Source organism: Galeopterus variegatus, unplaced genomic scaffold (assembly GCF_000696425.1).
Source record: "Galeopterus variegatus unplaced genomic scaffold, G_variegatus-3.0.2 Scaffold837, whole genome shotgun sequence".
NCBI lineage: Eukaryota > Metazoa > Chordata > Mammalia > Dermoptera > Cynocephalidae > Galeopterus > Galeopterus variegatus.
In genome coordinates this window covers 475325-493564 of record NW_007726948.1, presented here as the reverse complement: position 1 = coordinate 493564, position 18240 = coordinate 475325, and the positions used below count along the sequence as shown (strand labels likewise).

At 35.7% G+C, this 18240-nt stretch overlaps 1 pseudogene; it reads left to right on the top strand.

Moving 5' to 3' along the window:
• Positions 1 to 16936: 16936 nt before the first annotated feature.
• LOC103590555 lies at positions 16937 to 17692 on the top strand (annotated as a pseudogene).
• Positions 17693 to 18240: the final 548 nt, after the last annotated feature.

Below are 18240 nucleotides of genomic sequence, written 5' to 3'. Positions count from 1 at the left end.
ATCCCACTTGATCATGGTGAATGATATTTTTAATGTGCTGTTAAATTCAGTTTGATATTGTTTTGTTCGGGATTTTTAAAAATCTGTGTTCATCAGGAATGTTGAAATATCAATTTTTTTTGTTTGTTTTTTGTTGCTGTTGTTTTGTTTTTGTAGTGTACTTGTCTGGTTTTGGTATCAGGGTAATTCTGGCTTCATAAAATGAGTTTGAAAGTATTCCTTCCTCTCCAATTTTTTGGAAGAGCTGAGAAAAGTTGGTATTAGTTTTTCTTTAAATGATTGTTAGAATTCAGCCAGGAAGCCATCAGGTATGGGCTTTTCTTTGATGGGTGACATTTTATTACTGATTCAATCTTCTTACTTATTATTGGTTTGTTCAAATTTTCTATTTCTTCATAATTGAATTTTGGTAGATTGTATGTGTCCAGGAATTTATCCATTTCTTCTAGATTATCCAATTTGTTGGCATATAATTTTTCATAATAGTCCTTATAATCTTTTATATTTGTGACTCGTCACTTGTAATGTCTCTTGTTTTATTTCTGATTTTATTTATTTGAGTCTTTTCTGTTAGTCTAGCTAAATGTTTGTCAATTTTGTTTATATTTTCAATAAAACAACTCAGTTTTGTTGATCTTTTCTATTGTTTTTCTAGTCTCATTTGTTTCTACTGTGATCTTTATTACTTTCTTCCTTTTATTAACTTTGGGCTTAGTTTTTCTTCTTTTTCTAGTTCCTTGAGGTACAGTGTTAAATTGTTTATTTGAGATCTTTCTTCTTCTTTTTTTTAAAAAATGTAGATTTATTGTTATAAACTTCCCTCTTTGAACAGTTTTTGCTGTATCCCATAAGTTTTTGTATGTTGTGTTTATATTTATGGTCATCTCAAGAAATTTTTAAAATTTCCCTTTTAATTTCTTCGTTGACCTATTGGTTATTGTAGGGAAGTTCAAACTTTTTCTCTGTCACTTTGCCTCACTCAGGGTGACAGAGATGCAAAGGATTACTCAAAGCCCATTTTTTCTGAGCAGTGAGAAGCCCTGAAGGGGTTAATTTTCCAGGAACCCTCAAGAGAGAGGCATTGCTCCTTGGAAAAATAACACCAGACTGGGGTCTTCACCCAGTATTTATTTTCCAGGGCAGGAGGTTACGGAAAAGGAACATAGGTGGAGTTATGGCTAAGTATAGTTTAACAATAGAAGCTGGTAGCATCAGTGAAATGACAAAGAGATGTTCCATAATGCAATTTGCAAAAGGTTAAGTTGATCCACCAACAAAAGCTTGTTCTTAGCAAATACTGTCTTTTCCTATAGCAGTTTCCTCAGTATTTTTGCATAACAATAAAGCAACTTTCTTAACATATCAATCAGTAGGTTAACCTGCTCCAAAGGCATCTGCCCTTGAACCAACAACTTTGCTGTGTTACAATTCTTTATCTACAACAGAGACTTTAGCCTGGGGAAAGTTTCCTGTCTTTTGCAAGCTTAAAATTTCTGTGTATAATTTTAAAAGTTAGGCTAAACCTAAAACTACAGGGCTTTGTAGGCTAGCCCCTGTGAAATACATTTGCTTTATAAATGTTAGTATACTCCACATTCTCTGAAGGTTTGATAATTGAGTCTGGTGAAATAAACTGACAATAGCCAGATTAACAGGAGAAACGGCACACACATTTATTAACTTGCACATGTACAAGGGAGCCACACAAAGTATGAAACTCAAAGAAGGGTCACATGGTTGAAGCTTAAAAACCCTCTTCATAGGGGAGAGGGAAGTGGGAGATGTAAGAAGAAGAGTAAGTAATTTTTAGGGAAGATGAATGGCCCAAAGAACAGACAATAGCCTGGGACAAGCTCCAATGGGCTCTGGGGGAGGCGATGACAAGTTATGAGAAGGTGAGAGGTGGAACTGCACTGTGAACAACAGTTGTATGATGCTGCAGATAAAGTCTCTCAGGTAACAGGTCTCAGAATAACTGAAAAGTCTGTCCAAGGAGGCATGGTAGAAGCAAGAGGCTAAAACTGGAGAAAGCACCAACTCCTCCTGTTTCATTTTCCCACATAGAGTGCTGCACAGGTCCAGGGGCAGGCAGATCAGCAGAGATGTGGGTTCCTCTCACAGCTGAGGGAAGAACAATCAGAAGATTCTAGCATTTTTACAAACCTTGGTGTCAGGCTGAGGGTGGGGGCAAGGACTAGGAGTGAGAAGGTACTGGGTACTGAGTCAGAGTGGGGAAAGTGTCTTTAAGATTTCCTTTTTTCCCACCATAAGGAGGGCTCAGCAGATGTGCCTGAAAGGACCTTTGTCCAAAGCCTCAGATAAAGAGTCTTAAGAATGAATGTAAAAGGAATAGGATTGTAAATATGCAAAGGACGTGATCAGCTAGAGAGGTCTGAGTCCTTGACTGCATCTCCCTTCACAGAGAGACTGCAAAACCCTGGCTGTGCATCAAGTTGGCTGTGGTAGGCAGTTTTCCCCATGTGAGGCCTGCAAGGTAAAACCTTTGTAATTGACTATGGTCAGGTCTGAAAAATCACACACCAGTTTTAACTAGGAGCTGGACTCCTCGAGAGGAAAGCCAGATTCCTTTTTAAACTCTGAAACCCTGAGAATTTTCATGAACACTTTTTAATGTTGTACGAGTGCCTGATCCATCACATGAATCAATGTTACATTCTGTATTGTTTGAAAATATTCAGTGCACTTTTCCTTGTTGAAAGTTTTTGAGTTCAAAGACTTTTAAGTGAGATACAATTTACATGGCAAAGTAAAACTCATCAGGCAGTGCTTAAGAAGAAATCAGCTGTTCTATATTCAACAAAACTTGGTGTCACATATTCTAAAACTAAAAATTTCAAAGACTAAAGAGATCTCTAATAATGTGCTCCCTGGACAACCATGTGACTTATTTACAGATAATCAATATTTGTTTCTGGGGATAAATAATGTAAACCCGTGATAGCTGGCATGATAAGGAAGCCCCTCTGCTTTAACCTTTACATAGAAAGCAGCTGTAAAGTGACCAGTAGGGTGACTGTGGTTAACACTTAAGTTTTGTTCTGTTTCTGCTTTCTTCAGCCCTTTTCTGCTTATAAAACCAAACTCCTCTGCTCAGCTCATTGGAACACTCAGAATGAGCTATCACCCAATTCTAGAATTGCAAATAAGAGCCCGTTAAGACCTTTAAACTAAATTTGTTGTAATTTCATCTTTTGACACTACATAGTGAGCCCATGGTTTCTTTATACAATAATCTGGTCTACTTTCGGTGAAATATAGAGCAACCTGGACCTGAGAATAGCAACAATTAAGCCATAGGACACAGAACGAGTGTACACGTGGTGTGATACTGAAAGTGGTCCAAGACAGAGCAGGCAGAAAGCCACAATGCCTTTTGTGACCTAGTCTTGGAAGTCACTCAGCATTCTTTTCTCCATATACTATTTGCTAGAAGAGTCATTAAGTCCAGGCTTACTTACAGGGAAAGGAATTAAGCTCCAACTTTTAAAGGAGAGAATCAATGACTTTGTGGACATATTTTGAAGCTACCACACTGTTATTGGGTCAAGACAATACTAACTGGGAGGATGTCTTAGTACATTCAGGCTGCTATAACAAAATACCATTAACTGGGTAGCTTATAAACAACAGAAATTTATTTATCACAGTTCTGGAGCTGGTAAGTCCAAGATCAAGGTGCTGACAGATTTGGGTATGGTGAAGGCCCACTTCCTGGTTCATAGATGGCATCATCCCACAGTGTCCTCATATGATAGAAGGGCCAGGAGGAGTCTCTTTGTGGCCCCTTTTATAAGGGCACTAATCCCATTATTAGGGTCCTGCCCTCATAACCTAACCCCAAAGGCCTCACCTCCAAATACTATCATCTTGGGGGTTAGAATTTCAACATATGAATTTTTGGAGCAGGGGACATAAGCATTCAGACCACAGCAGAAGATCACTTGGATTTGTATACTGGAAACCTAGGTATGACAATCCAGAGGATGAGATTTCACATGATAAGGGAGTGTTATATATTATAAAATTAAAAAGATTTTGTAGCCCCTGAAAGAGTACTGTTAAATCAATGTTAGTGGAAGATCAATTAACTAGGATGGTTACCATCAACCGTAACATTTAAAACATGGTCTGGAAAGATTTAAAATTATGTATTAAAACATATAAAAGAAAACAAAGCCATGTGTTAGTATTTTTGGGCTTAGAAAGTAGCTGTGTATATTTGAAATTTCATATACTGTAATGCATCATAGCGACCTATTATTTTAACAGCCTTTTAACAATAATTTGAAATATGAATTTAAGAAATAAATTTAGATAGGATTTTTAGGTAAAATCTCACAAGTAATTCTCAGTAATAAAACACTGTGCTAGAACTAATGTTCATTGTATTTAAAAGTTTAGTTTACTGGATTTATGAGAGTTATTTAGCACTTGGATTCTTTTCCCTTAAATCAAGCAACTGAAGTTTTTCAAAAGCAAACATACAAGGTAAGGCATTCATTAAACTCTTTTTATCACAGAATTCCTACTCTTAACACTGGCAACTCTATTTCATTCCTCAGTCTCTAACTAAATAACACCTAAAATGGGCAGTGATATGTAAAAAACTGCCTGGGCATCAGAGCTCTGCTTCTTGCACCTTTCAAACCTTTGGCTACTTGCACATGATCTTTTCGTGGCCTCTTAGATCCTCGTTCCTGTCCTAGTCCAGACGTCCAAGTCAGTGGCACACATGGGGAAAAGTGAGACAGTAGAAGAAGGAAGTTATTGGTTTAAGCCTGACTGAATTTTCTAATGTAGCAGCGTCTCCCTGTATGTGCTGCTCCACATTAGCTGCATGGGGAAAAGTGAGACAGTAGAAGAAGGAAGTTATTGGTTTAAGCCTGACTGAATTTTCTAACGTAGCAGCGTCTCCCTGTATGTGCTGCTCCACATTAGCTGCATGTAATTGAGAGATGCCAGGCCAAGTCTGCAGAAGCCACTGGGAAGGCAGGACTCTTCATCCACCTGCAGACTGCCCTGATGGCACACTGTAGTAGTTCAGATTCTTTCATGTCCTAGTTACAGCAAATACCTTACTGTAGTGAAAAGGAGGAGGAGGAGGAAAAAGCGAAAGAGCATGAGGGGGAGGATGGAGCAGAGGGGGAGGAAGGGGAGGGATGGAGGTGGAGATGGAGAAGGTTCCAGGAATACTTGCTGTGGAATTTCTCATAATGCAGTCTAAGACCAAGGTTCTTAGTTTGGGGGCAAATTTTCTGTAGCTATGTATAAGCTTGAAAGACAGATTTCAGTTATGTATCTCATAGCACCCCCAGAACTCTGGAAAGGTAGAAATGAAAAACTATGCTATTATGATAGGACTATGTACCTGTCAGTGGTTAAAAATATTCCCCCCAAAGTTATCAGGTTCTAATGTTGGGGTCCTGTAAATATTACCTGATATGGCAAAGTCTTCATAGATGTGATTATGCTAAGATCTTGAGATGGGGAGGTAATCCTGGATTATCCAGGGGGACCCAAAATGCAATCACATGTATTCTTATAAGATGGAGGAAGAAGATTTTCCGAGACACAGAGGAGAAGGCTGTGTGAAGACAGAGCAGAAATAGATTTGAAGGTGCTGGCCTTGGAGATTGGAGTGATACACCACAAGCCCAGGCACACTGGCAGCTACCAGAAACTGGAAGAGATGGGAATGATTCTCCTCTGCAGGGTCCAGAGTGAGCTGGCTCTTCTGACACTTTGGTTTCAGCCCAGGGAAACTGATTTCTGACTTCTGACCTCTAGAACTGTGAGAGAATCAATTTCTGTTGTTTGAAGCCACTGCTTGTGCTAATTTGTTACAGCAACCATAAGAAAGTAATACAGTACCTTTGGAAGCAAACAGGCTGTAAGAGGCTGGAAGTACTTCCAAGTAACATGGTGAACACAGGAGTTGTAATTCAAAAGACTAGGGGGCACAGACCCTATGAAATCCTCATCAGATGGGCCTTCAGGGTTCCAGCTCATATTCGCACTGTTTCCCTTCAGCATCTGGCAGACAGGTTGCTATCATTGTCGTCAAAAATGGCAGTCCATTACAAGTTCATTTTCAGCATGAGTGTGTGGGTTGGCCAACAGTGGATTTCATATCAATGTGTCTCCGCAGCCAGGGTCTGTGCAAAGGAATTCCAGAGAAGTACAATAATGTGTCACTTAATGAGGGGGATACATTCTGAGAAATGCATCTTAGGTGATTTTGTTGTGCAAGCACCACAGAGTGTGCTTACACAATCCTGGAAGGTATAGCCTACTTCATACCTAGGGTATATGGTTTACCCATTACAATTTAGGGGACCACAATAATATACATGGTCTATTGTTGATTGAAACATTGTTATGTGGTGCATAACTGTACCTTCCATGAACCCAGCTGTCTGGGCCTATGAATCCCCATAGCTATCTGGTGCAGCAGATCATTCCCTTAGATACACACATCTCACTGAAAGTCTGCCCTACATAATGAGCCAGAGACCCATGGACAATGGGGCAAATTACATTACAACCACCACACACGCTAGGTACAAATCGAATATGACCTTCAAGGTCTCCAAATTAGAAGAGAATAGACCTGCCCCTAACATTTATGGGCCCTGGAGCAAAAATAAAAATGGAAGCCTATTTACCAGAAGTCTAAATGCTCAAAGGTTATAAATCAAGCTATATATAAAAGATGTACTGTTATGTAAAAGATATGCTAATTGCCTACCTTGAAAAATACATCTTTACAATAAGAAACATAAAAATGTATATAAAACTATGATTTTTATATAATTGGTGGAAAAATATTGATGATAACTCAATTTAATTATTGTATACATCTGGGTGTTCTCTTAATGAAACAGTAATATTTGGATGTGATAAAATAAAAATTCATAAATTTTTTTGTATGTATTTTATAAAATTTACTTCTCTTGCTTCCATTTCAGCAATATCAATAATTATTTTACAATCAGTTATACTTTATTGACAGCAATTATCTAAAAGAATAAAAGTTTCTATTGTATTCTAAGTGAATAAATTTCAATATATTTTCATTAAAATACAAAACAAATATAAAATATCCAAAAATTAAAATTATTTTTAAAGAGTTATTTTTCTTCTGGGTTATTCAAAATACAAATACAAATTTATATTTTCAAAAGTTTTAAAAAAGTTATTTTTGGGCTGGCTCGTGGCTCACTTGGGTGCTGATAACACCAAGGCCACGGGTTCGGATCCCTAAATAGGGATGGTTGGTTGGCTCACTTGGGAGAGTGTGGTGCTGACAACACCAAGTCAAGGGTTAAGATCTCCTTACCAGTCATCTTTTTAAAAAAAAGTTATTTTTATTCTAGATTATTTGAAATACAAATATGAATAATCATGGACATGAAATTTGAACTCAGAATTATTAAAGCTGAAATGTATTTATTTTTGAAAATATTTAATTAAATTATATTAAATACATTTACAAAAATAAAACTATTCACATTCCTTGTATTCCTTGTCCATCAAATTGCTAATGTAAAGGTTGTCATCAAGCTTCCCATATATTATGTCTAAAATAACATAGTACAAATTTGAGAGTAATATAATTACTATTACAAAATATTCACCAGCTGCCATGTGCAATATTGCAAATATCATGCTAATTAATTCATGAGTACCTCCTGAACTACATATTGACCTACTGATAGTAAATGATACTTACACAAGCATCTCTGGCATTCATGTTACTTGAAAAGAAGGATCTGGCAGATTAATTTGTTAATTTTCTTAAAGTGTTTCCACTGTTCAAATTCTTCCTGTACTCTGAAGCATTGCCTGTCTTCAACATCATCAGCCTTACAATCCCAAATTTTTACTCCCATCCCTACCACAAAGGACATAAGAGAAGAGATGTGGAAAAGCAATTTTCTAGGTCCTGAATAGTGTTATTCACAAGAGAGGGCGTGTAGCACCTAGAAGCTATGAGCCTCTGATCCTAAGTAACACAGGAGCCCAAGTGCTCTTTAATTACATTTGAGTGTTCAGGGTGTTTTTTTGATTTTTAGTGGTCTTCCAAAATGTGGAGCCTAGGGAAAGAGGTCTTACTGCCAGGTCTAAGGGGAGTACTGGAAGGGATACGTTTTCACCTCTCTGTAGCATAGCAGCTCCATCCTTGGAGAAAGAGGGTATCACGTGGTTATCCAAAATTTCAGGCCTGAATGTCAACACAAGATAAATAACCTCAGAAATACTACATAAACTAGAAAACCACTGTAGAATTCAGAGCTATCTTTTCCTTGCTTGTATTTGTAGTTTGCTGCTACCTACAAAAAGTATTTTCTCCCACTGCCTCACACCATGTCCAGTTCCCTCAAGTCACACTTGAAATGATGGTGAGAAATTATAATTGTTGAAAAGACATGTATGTAGCTTAAGAATGTTTGGTGAAGTATGTGGATTTATACATTGTCAGAGGAGACACTGACAGGGAGATCGGTTTCTCCATAAAGAGTTATGGATAAAATATTTTAAAAGTTAAAAATCTCAAATAACAAAGAGTTTTTTAATATCTTACTTTCCTGGACAAATTCTGTGACCTCTTTCAAATGTGTGTTAAAATGTCCCTTTTGAAGTTTGATTTTTTTAAAAAATTTAACATTATGACCATATGAGGTTTATTTGAAAATCACTGCAATTTACCACATTAATAGAATAAAGGGCAAAAAACATATATAATCGTCTCACTGGATGCAAACTGACAAAATTCAGTGCCAATTCATGATGAAAACTCTCAGCAAACCAGGAATACAAGGGAACAGTAAACATTTATTATCTCACAGTTTCTGGGCTCAGGAATCCGGGTATGGCTTAACTGGATACCTCTGGCTCAAGGTCCCTTGTGAGTTTGTAGTCAGGCTGTTAGCTGGGGCTATACTTAGTCTCCTCTGAAGATTCAACTGGCGGAGAACACACTTCCAAGTTCATTCACATGGCTGTTGGCAGGTTCATATGTTGAAGGTTAAGTAAATAGAAATTTAATGTCTCACAGTTCTGGAGGTCAGAAGTCTGAGATAAAGGCATTGACAAGTTCAGTTCCTTCCGGGGGCTGTGAGGAAGATTCAGCTCCCTGCCATCCCTAACTTCTGGGGGTTCATTGGCCATCTTTGTGTTCCTTGGCTTGTAGACCCATCACCCCGATACCTACCTACTTCTTCACATGGCATTCTCTCTGTGTGCATGTCTTATGTCCAAATTTCCACTTTTTATGAGGATGATAGTCATACTGAATTAAGGTCTCCCCTAATGACTTTATGTTAACTTGATTACCACCATAAAGACTCTATCTCCAAATCAGGTCACATTCTGAGATCCACAAGTGTTAGACCACAACATATGAATTCAGCCCATAACAGCTGCCTTCTGAGAAGTGAATTGTTGTCTAAAGTCTCCAGGTAAAAGAAGCCTTAAAAGAGGACTTAAAACAACAAACTTGAAAATGACATCTCCACATTTGCTGTATTTAATTCTTTTTTATGAAGTAAAGTGAAAAGATGACTAATTCTTGTTTATTTGTATTTCCTTGTTTAATGCTAGAAAAATTCTAGATTAGAACTACCTACCATATGTTCTCAAACCCATTATTTCCTGCCATGACAGATAGTTCTATGAAGGAAAAGCCTATAATAATGGAATTCTAGGATGTCAGGTATAGTAGCTGTACTTTAAGTAAACTTTTATGGCATTGGGAGAGAAAGAAAGAAAAGGAGAAAAAGGAAGTAAAATAAAGTGAAAAAGTAGGAGAGACAGAGAAAAAAGTAAGAGCAGCAAAGTAGAGAAAGAAAATGAAGACAGTAAATCTGATAGATTAATTCCTCACTGGTGATGCGACTGTCAGAGATAAATGATATAGAATTACCATAGATTTTAAAGTCAGATTCAAACAAAACTCTGATAAGCCTGTGTTCTGCATGGATAACACTTTTAAGAAGATATGATTTTGTTTGCCTATTTTAGGTTTTAGGTTGCTGTCAGAAGGAATTCAATTCCTTTGCATCTATTTTCAAAATTTACAGATTCAACTATGTTGATGCTTACCTAAATGTTTTATCTTCTCCTCCCATTATACAAATCATATTTGAGCTTTGCAAGTAGAAATCCAAGTTCAGCAACAAAAACATATGCTAAGTAAATACCAAATAATTATTAGACAATTTGCTTGGAAATTTAAAAAACTGGGGTGGTAATATTCTAATTAGGAGCAATTACATAACTGAGAGCATTTTATTGTTCCAATCTTGAATATGTAAACTAATTATATGAACTAATCTGCTAAATAAGATTAATTGTGATTTACAGAATGTTAATATAAATGGTTGTCCAAAGCCTGACATTCTCCAGAGTCGATTTCTTTACACAACTCTTTTAAGAAAAGAAAATGTGTATATTTACTGAATTTTAGAATTATTGTTACTACCTACTTGGATTGACTTTGAAATAATGTATTCCGAAGCTTTGCTTTAATAGATGCATTGAGTTGTTTTTTTCTTGTCTTTCTTGGGTAATTGACATTACCTGGTCATAATAGAAAATCATACATTTATTTAAAAGAAAATCTTTATTAAATATGACATTTTCAGAAGTTCACAAAGATCAGAGAGCTAAACTCAGCCTGTAGGGCATGCACATTATGGAAATGTATAAATGACTAATTTGCAAAACAATGGGTAAATCTAAGATATGTATGATACATTCATTTAAAAAATTATAAACAAAGTTTATTCCTGAAAATATCCTTCATTCCTTACAGATTTTCAGAAAATAAAATTTGAGAGTTCAGGGCAATAACTCAGGGTAATAATAGATTTATGAATCTTATTATAGTTACTAAAGCTTACAGTTTGACTTGAATTTTCAGTTCAATAAATCTTATAGACAACAAAATTAATATATATTTTTTCTTTTTGTAGGCATGAAAGAGTGTCCAGTTAGAAATTAGTGTTTCTTGCTGTAGGATGAAAGATTAAGACATATGATATTAGATATGTATTAGCTGATTATTTTTCATCTTAAAAAAATATATAATGATGTAAGCAGCATGCTTTTCCAAGTTACAGGTTTCTGAAGGACCCCCAGCCCATTTTAAGTTATTAGTGCATGCACACATATATCGTATGCTTATGATCTTATCTTTTATATAACTAGAATAAACTATTCTAGCATTCACATCTGAATTAGAGCTTTGTTTTTTGGTGTGTTTTCCACTAACTTGGAAATTTGTTTTTACCTGAGTGTTTTACTCTGGAATTATGAACCCAGCTTTCTGAGTTTAAAATTTCATCTGAGGATTTAGGAAATTTTATGAACTGAATTGTGTTCCCTCAAAATTTATCTGTTGAAGGCCTAACCCCCAATGAGTCTATATTTAAAGTTATGGCCATTAGAGGGATAATTAAGGTTAAATGAGGCCACAAGACAGGGATCCCAATCCCATGTGACTGGTATCCTTATAGAGATACCACAGGTATGTGTATACACAGAGAAAAAGCCATGTGTAAACACAGTAAGAAGGCAGCCATCTGCAAACCAAGAAGAGAGGCATCAGGAGAAAGTCAGCTTGCCAACATTTTGATCTTGAATTTCCAGCCTCCAGAACTGTGAGAAAATAAATTTCTGTTGTTTAGATACCCAAGCAATGGTACTTTGTTATGGCAGCATTAGCAAACTAATACAGAGATATTTGCATAAAGTGACTATAATGTTGTGGTTAGAAACATGAATTCTGGATATCTATTTTCTAGGTTCAAATTCCAACTTCACTCCTTACTAGTTCTGTGAACTTGGGCAATTTACTTAACCTGTTTGTGCATCTCCTTTGTGTTCTAGAAAGTGAATACCTGTCTCATATAAAGTTGTTTAAGGATATGAATATGTTATTATACATAAAGGGGTTCGAATCGTGGCTGACACATAGTAAGACCCATGCAAGCATTAGCGATTTTACTTCTCTTTATTCTCCCACTCCTCTTCTTCTTTCTCTTACTTCTTTTTGGAAGGAACAGAAATTTACACAAATAAGCTCAGATAAAAGCATGATGTGTAAAAACACATCCCATGGATTAAAAAAAGTTGATCATTGTAGTAGGAAGAGACTCTAAGGAAAATTATCATTCACCAAAGGCGAGCATAAAATCTAAAAAAATCAGTCAATAGTAACAAAAGCAGATATGACAAGAATGATCAAAGTAGCAGATAAGTACATTAAAAAACTAATATAACTGTGTTTACGTATTTAAAAGAAAATATGAACATGATGGGAAAAAAATGAAAGATTTAAAAATGGAAAATTTAGAGATGAAAAACAAAATCTCTGGAATAAAAATTAGCAAAAAACTGCAGAAATAAAGATCAGTAAACTTAAGTATATCAATAGGAGATACATATGCACAGAGAGAAAAAGCAAGCTGAAAAAAAAAGTCTCACTAGCCAGTGAAAAAATGTCAAGCAGTCCAATTTATATTAATTGGAATCTTATAAGGAGGGGGTTCACAAAAAACATATTTGAAGGAATAATGGCTAAAATATTCCAAATATGATAAATAATATTAACACATAACTATAAAAAAAAAATCAGAAATACCCGAGTTGGCAAACGGGTTAGTGTGAGAAAGATATTTGGTGTCAGAAGTGTTGTACATAAAAATAGTCTGTACACTATATATTCTCTGACCACAATAAAATTAAATTAGAAGCCAATTATAGAAGAATAATAGAAGACATCTGGAAAATCCTCAAATATATGGGAATTCAGCCCAATGGGTCAAAGAATAAATCACAAGATAAATTAGAAAATATTTTGAAAGGAATGAAAAAAAAAAGGGTGTTGACATTTGTGAGATATAATTAATACAGTACTCAGACTGACATGTATAGCTATTAGGAAAGTACAAAGTTTTAAAATCAATGGTTTAAGCATTCACCTAATAACCTAGAAAAAGAAGAACAAATTAAACTGAAAGGAGAAAAAAAGAAATTCTAAAGGTTAAAAATTAATTTAAAAAATTAAAACCCAGTGAAGCCAAAAGTTGGTTCTTTGGGGGAAAAAAACCAAACTAATCAAATTGATAAACCAGGCATGAGTGGTGTCAATTTGCTTTGTACGCCATGAATATTCATAACCAATAAAAACAAAACTAAACATTAAAAAATAAAATAAAATTTTAATAATAGTCTCTCAACATCCTCTTCCCTTCCTTTTCTTGCTCTTTCTTTCTGTGTTTTTCTTTTCTTAGCAAGCTTTTGAAGAAATTAAATTTACTCTATATAACTTAAAAGCATATTCCAATTAACAGGTGGAAGAAGTGGCAAGTGACAACTTTTTCAGAAAATAGATATACAAGATTAGCAATAACTACAAAAAAAAAAGAAAAAGAGAGACAACACAAAATACCAGTATAAGAACACAGACATTGAAACATTAAGAATAAACATAGAGACATAAACATAAAGAAATAAACATGAAGACATAAAGGAATGTTATAAATAATTTTATGCCAACGTATTGAACAACCAAGGCAAAATGAATGAATTCCTCGAACACATATTTCCAAAACTGATTCAAGAAGATATAGAACACTTGGATGAACCTATATCAATTAAATAAATTGAATTTATAATTAAATACCTTTCCACAAGGAAATCTCCAGACCCAGATTCCTTCACTGCTAACTTCCATCAACCATTTAAGGGAAAAATAATTCCAATTACACACAAAGCTTTTCAGGGCAGAGGAGGAAGAAATACTTAATAACTCATTTTATAAAATTAGCATTAGCATGGCACCAGAACTACACAAAGAGATTACAAGAAAAAAAAAAATTAAATGCTAATATCCCTCTTGAGCAAAGACAGAAAAATCCTCAAAATATTAGTGAATTGAATCCAGTAACCTATAAAAGTGTGATATAACACGACCCAAGAATGCATGGTTGATTTAACAATAACATTTAAAAAGATAACAATGCAATTAATTGTATTAATAAAATAAAAAAAACTACCTAATACTGCATAAAACTGCATGTTGAAAAAAACATTTGACAAAATTCATGCCATTTCATGCCTAAAAAAAAAAATTAGCAAATTTGGAACTGAAGTGAGCCTCAATCTGACAGAAGGCATCTACAAAAAAAACCTATTGACATCACATAGACAAAATCTTAAGATTGAAAATAAGATGAGAATATCAACTCAACATTATACTGTAAGTATTAGCTTGTGACATACGAGGGTACTTCAAAAAATTTGTGGAGAAATGGAATTAAAAGATAATACATATCTTTTCATGAACTTTTTATTTTTACTTTTTGGCAGCCGGTTGGTAAGGGGATCTGAACTGTTGACCTTGGTATTAGAACACCGCACTACTTACTGCCCTCCATGAACTTTTTAAGACCCTTCATAGCGTAAGAAAAATAAATATATAAAAGAAACATAAATCAGAAAAGAAGTATAATCTCCATCATGATCATGTAGGTGATAAGTTGGAGGTACAAAGTCCTAAGGAATCCACCAAAAAGCTTCTAGAACAAATAAGTGAGTTCAGCAAATTCTCAGGATACAAGTTAATTTACAAAAACCAGTTGTATCTTTATAACGGTGAAGAACAGTTGGAAATTACAATTAAAAATATCATTTACAAAGTCATCCAAAATCATGTAATATTTAGGGATAAGTTTTACAAGTGAGTTTGGCAAGTTGGAAAGATATAAGGTCAAGACACACAAAAAAATCAATTGTATTTTTAAATACTAACAATGAACAAATGAAAATAGAAAATTAAAAGCTATCATTTTGAAAAGCATCCTGAAACATAAAACACTTAGGCATAAATTTAGTAAAACTCATGTAAGAGCTGCACAATAGAAAATCACAAAACACTGCCGAGGGGTATTAAGGAAGATCTAAATAAATGGAGACAGATAAGATAGTTCTAAGTTGGAAGGGTGAATATTATTAAAATGACAATTCTCTCTAAATTGACCCCTAATTTTAGTGCAATCACAATAAAAATCCCAGGAGACTTTTTTGTAGAAATGGGCAAGTTGATACTAAAGTGTATATAGAAAAGAAAAAAAGTTAGAATAGCCAAAAAAATCTTGAAAAATGTTGCAGGACTTACATTGTCTGATGCCGAGATTTGTTATGGTGCTACAATAATTCAGACAGTAGTGTGGTAGTGGCTTTAGGATATAAAAATAAATTAACAGAATAGAATAGAGAGGTCAGAAATATGCCACACACGTATGAGGGTGCTTCTGAAAGCTCATGGAAAGATTTATATTATCCTTTAATTCTATTGTTTCCACATACTTATTGAAGTATTCTTGCATATAGTCAATTAATTCTGAACAAGTTGCCAAGTAATTATGGAGGAAAAATAGTGTTCTCAACAAATGGTACTAGAATAATTGTATATCCATCAGGAAAGAAATAAAACCCAACCTTTACCTCACACCATATACAAAAACTTACTTGAAACATAAAGTATAAAGCTATTGATATAAATATAAATGAATCATTAAATATAAATTATAAAATTAAAATAATAGGAAGAAAACTTCCTGGTCTTGGGATAGGTAAAATATTTTAGGTAGGCCACAAAAATCATAAACTATAGAAGAAAAAATACCTGGTACAATGGGCTTCATAACAATTTTTGCTCTTTGAAAGATATTGTTAAGAAAATAAAAAGGTGAGCCATGGACTGGGAGAAAATATTCCCAGTACCTATATCTGATACAGGAAGGATGTGTGTCCAGAATACATGAAGAGCTCTTACAATTCAATAAGATGAAGAATAAGAGATGCCCAATGAGGAATGGGCAAAAAAATTTGAATAGACACTTTACAGAAGAAGATAGGACAGGGTCAATAAGCCAATGAAAAGATCCTCAAAACTGTTAGTTACCAGGGAAATGCAAATTAAGACCACAATGAGAGACCACCATACACCATTAGAAAGGGTAACATTAAATAGACTAATGATATAAGTGTAGGCAAGAATGTGGAATAAGTGTAACTCTCATACATGCTAGAGGAGACACAAAATGATGCACTTTGAAAAACTGCCACTCTTAAAAGTTAAATATGGGGCCGGCCCGGTGGCACACTGCTACAGTGCGCCGCTTGGGAAGCGCGGTGGCGCTCCCGCCGAGGGTTCGGATCCCACATACAGACCGGTTCCCGCTCACTGGCTGAGCGAGGTGCGGGGAGCAACACCGAGGGTTGCGATCCCGTTGCCGGTCCCGGGCCGGTACGGGCGCGACACTGAGGGTTGCGATCCGTTGCCGGTCATGAAAAAAGACAAAAAGGAAAAAAAAAAAAAAAGTTAAATATGTATTTACCATATGACCCAGCAATTTCACTCCTGGTTATCAACCCATGAGAAATGAAAAATTTATATCTACGCAAAGACTCATTTATGGATGTTCATAGCTGTGTTATTTATAGTAGCTAAAACTAGAAACAATCCAAATTTTCATCAGCATGTGAATGAACAATTTTTTTTATATCCATACAATAAAGAGAAATACTGTGCTAAAAACTCAACAATAACATGCTGAGCAAGAGATGCCAGATAAGAATACAAGTAATTATTCCAATATATGAATCTCTAAACAAGGCATAAATCTGCAGAGACAGAAAGAGATCACAGGTTGCTTGAGGTCCCAGGAAGATATTGAGGATTGACAGGGAAGGGTCACAGGGGATCTTTTGGGGACAGTGGAAATGTTCTGTATCTTGATTGTGTAGGTGGTTAGATGAAAGTATACATTTATATCATTGGTCAAACTCATTTAAATGTACACTTTAAAAAGTGCATTTTAGGGAGATGATCAGCTGCTTCAAGATGAAGCTGAGTATCTCCTTCCCAGCCACTGGCTGCCAGAAACTCATCAAGGTGGGCAATGAACACAAACCTCATACTTTTTATGAGCAGCGTATGGCCACAGAAGTTGCTGCTGATGGTCTGGGTGAAGAATGGAAGGGTTATGTGGTCCAAATCAGTGGTGGGAATGACAAACAAGGTTTCCCCATGAAGCAGGGTGTCTTGACACATGGCCGTGACTGCCTGCTGCTGAGTAAGGGGCATTCCTGTTACAGGCCCAGGAGAACTGGAGAATGGAAGCACAAATCTGTTCAGGGTTGCATTGTGGATGCCAGTCTGAGTGTTCCCAACTTGGTTATTGTTAAACAAAAAAGGAGAGAAGAATGTTCCTGGACTACGGATACCACGGTGCCTTGTCACCTGGGACCCAAAAGAGCTAGTGGAATCCGCAAACTTTTCAATCTCTCTACAGTAGATGATGTCTGTCAATATGTTGTAAGAAAGCCGTAAACAAAGAAGGTAAGAAACCTAGGACCGAAGCATCCAAGATTCAGTGTCTTGCTACTCCACGTGTCCTGTAACATAAACATCGGTGTATTGCTCTGAAGAAACAGTGCACTAAGAAAAATAAGGAAGAGGCCATAGAATATGCTAAACTTTTGGCCAAGAGAATGCAGGAGGCCAAGGAAAAATGCCAGGAACAAACAGATTGCCAAGAGACATAGGCTGTCCTCTCTGAGAGCTTCTACTACTAACTCTGAGTCTAGTCAAAAATAAGATTTTTAAAGAGCAACTAATAAATAAGATCAGACCTCAGAAAAAAAAAGTGCATTTTATTCTAGGCAAACTGTTTCTTAATAAAGGTGATTTAAAAATGCTGAAGAGTTAGTTGGGAATCTCTGTACTATTAGAGTAAATTTGTCTGTCAATGCAGGGAATTCAGAGCAGAGAATATATGGAGAGGACCCCAAAGTGCATGGAGAGAGTATGGGAGCTCCATTCTGGTGGGAGTCTGATAGCTGGGAACAGTAGCCCCAGCATCTGGCTGCTAAGACCCAGATCCAAGCTAACCCCAATGGAGTGGAAAAGTATTTACTAAACAAAGCCTAGAGAGGGCTTCTCCACAGAAGCTTTGAGGAGTTTTGGGATTAATTGTCCCTTATTTTTTGTCCTCTGCATCTGAAATCACTTTTGCTTCTCCCTCAGCCGTTTCTGTTGATTTCTAATTGGCCTACAGTACAATTAATGAGTGAAAGGGAACGTGTATCTTCAACTGTACTAGATATTGTCAAATTATTTTTCAAAGTAATTGAATAAATTGTATA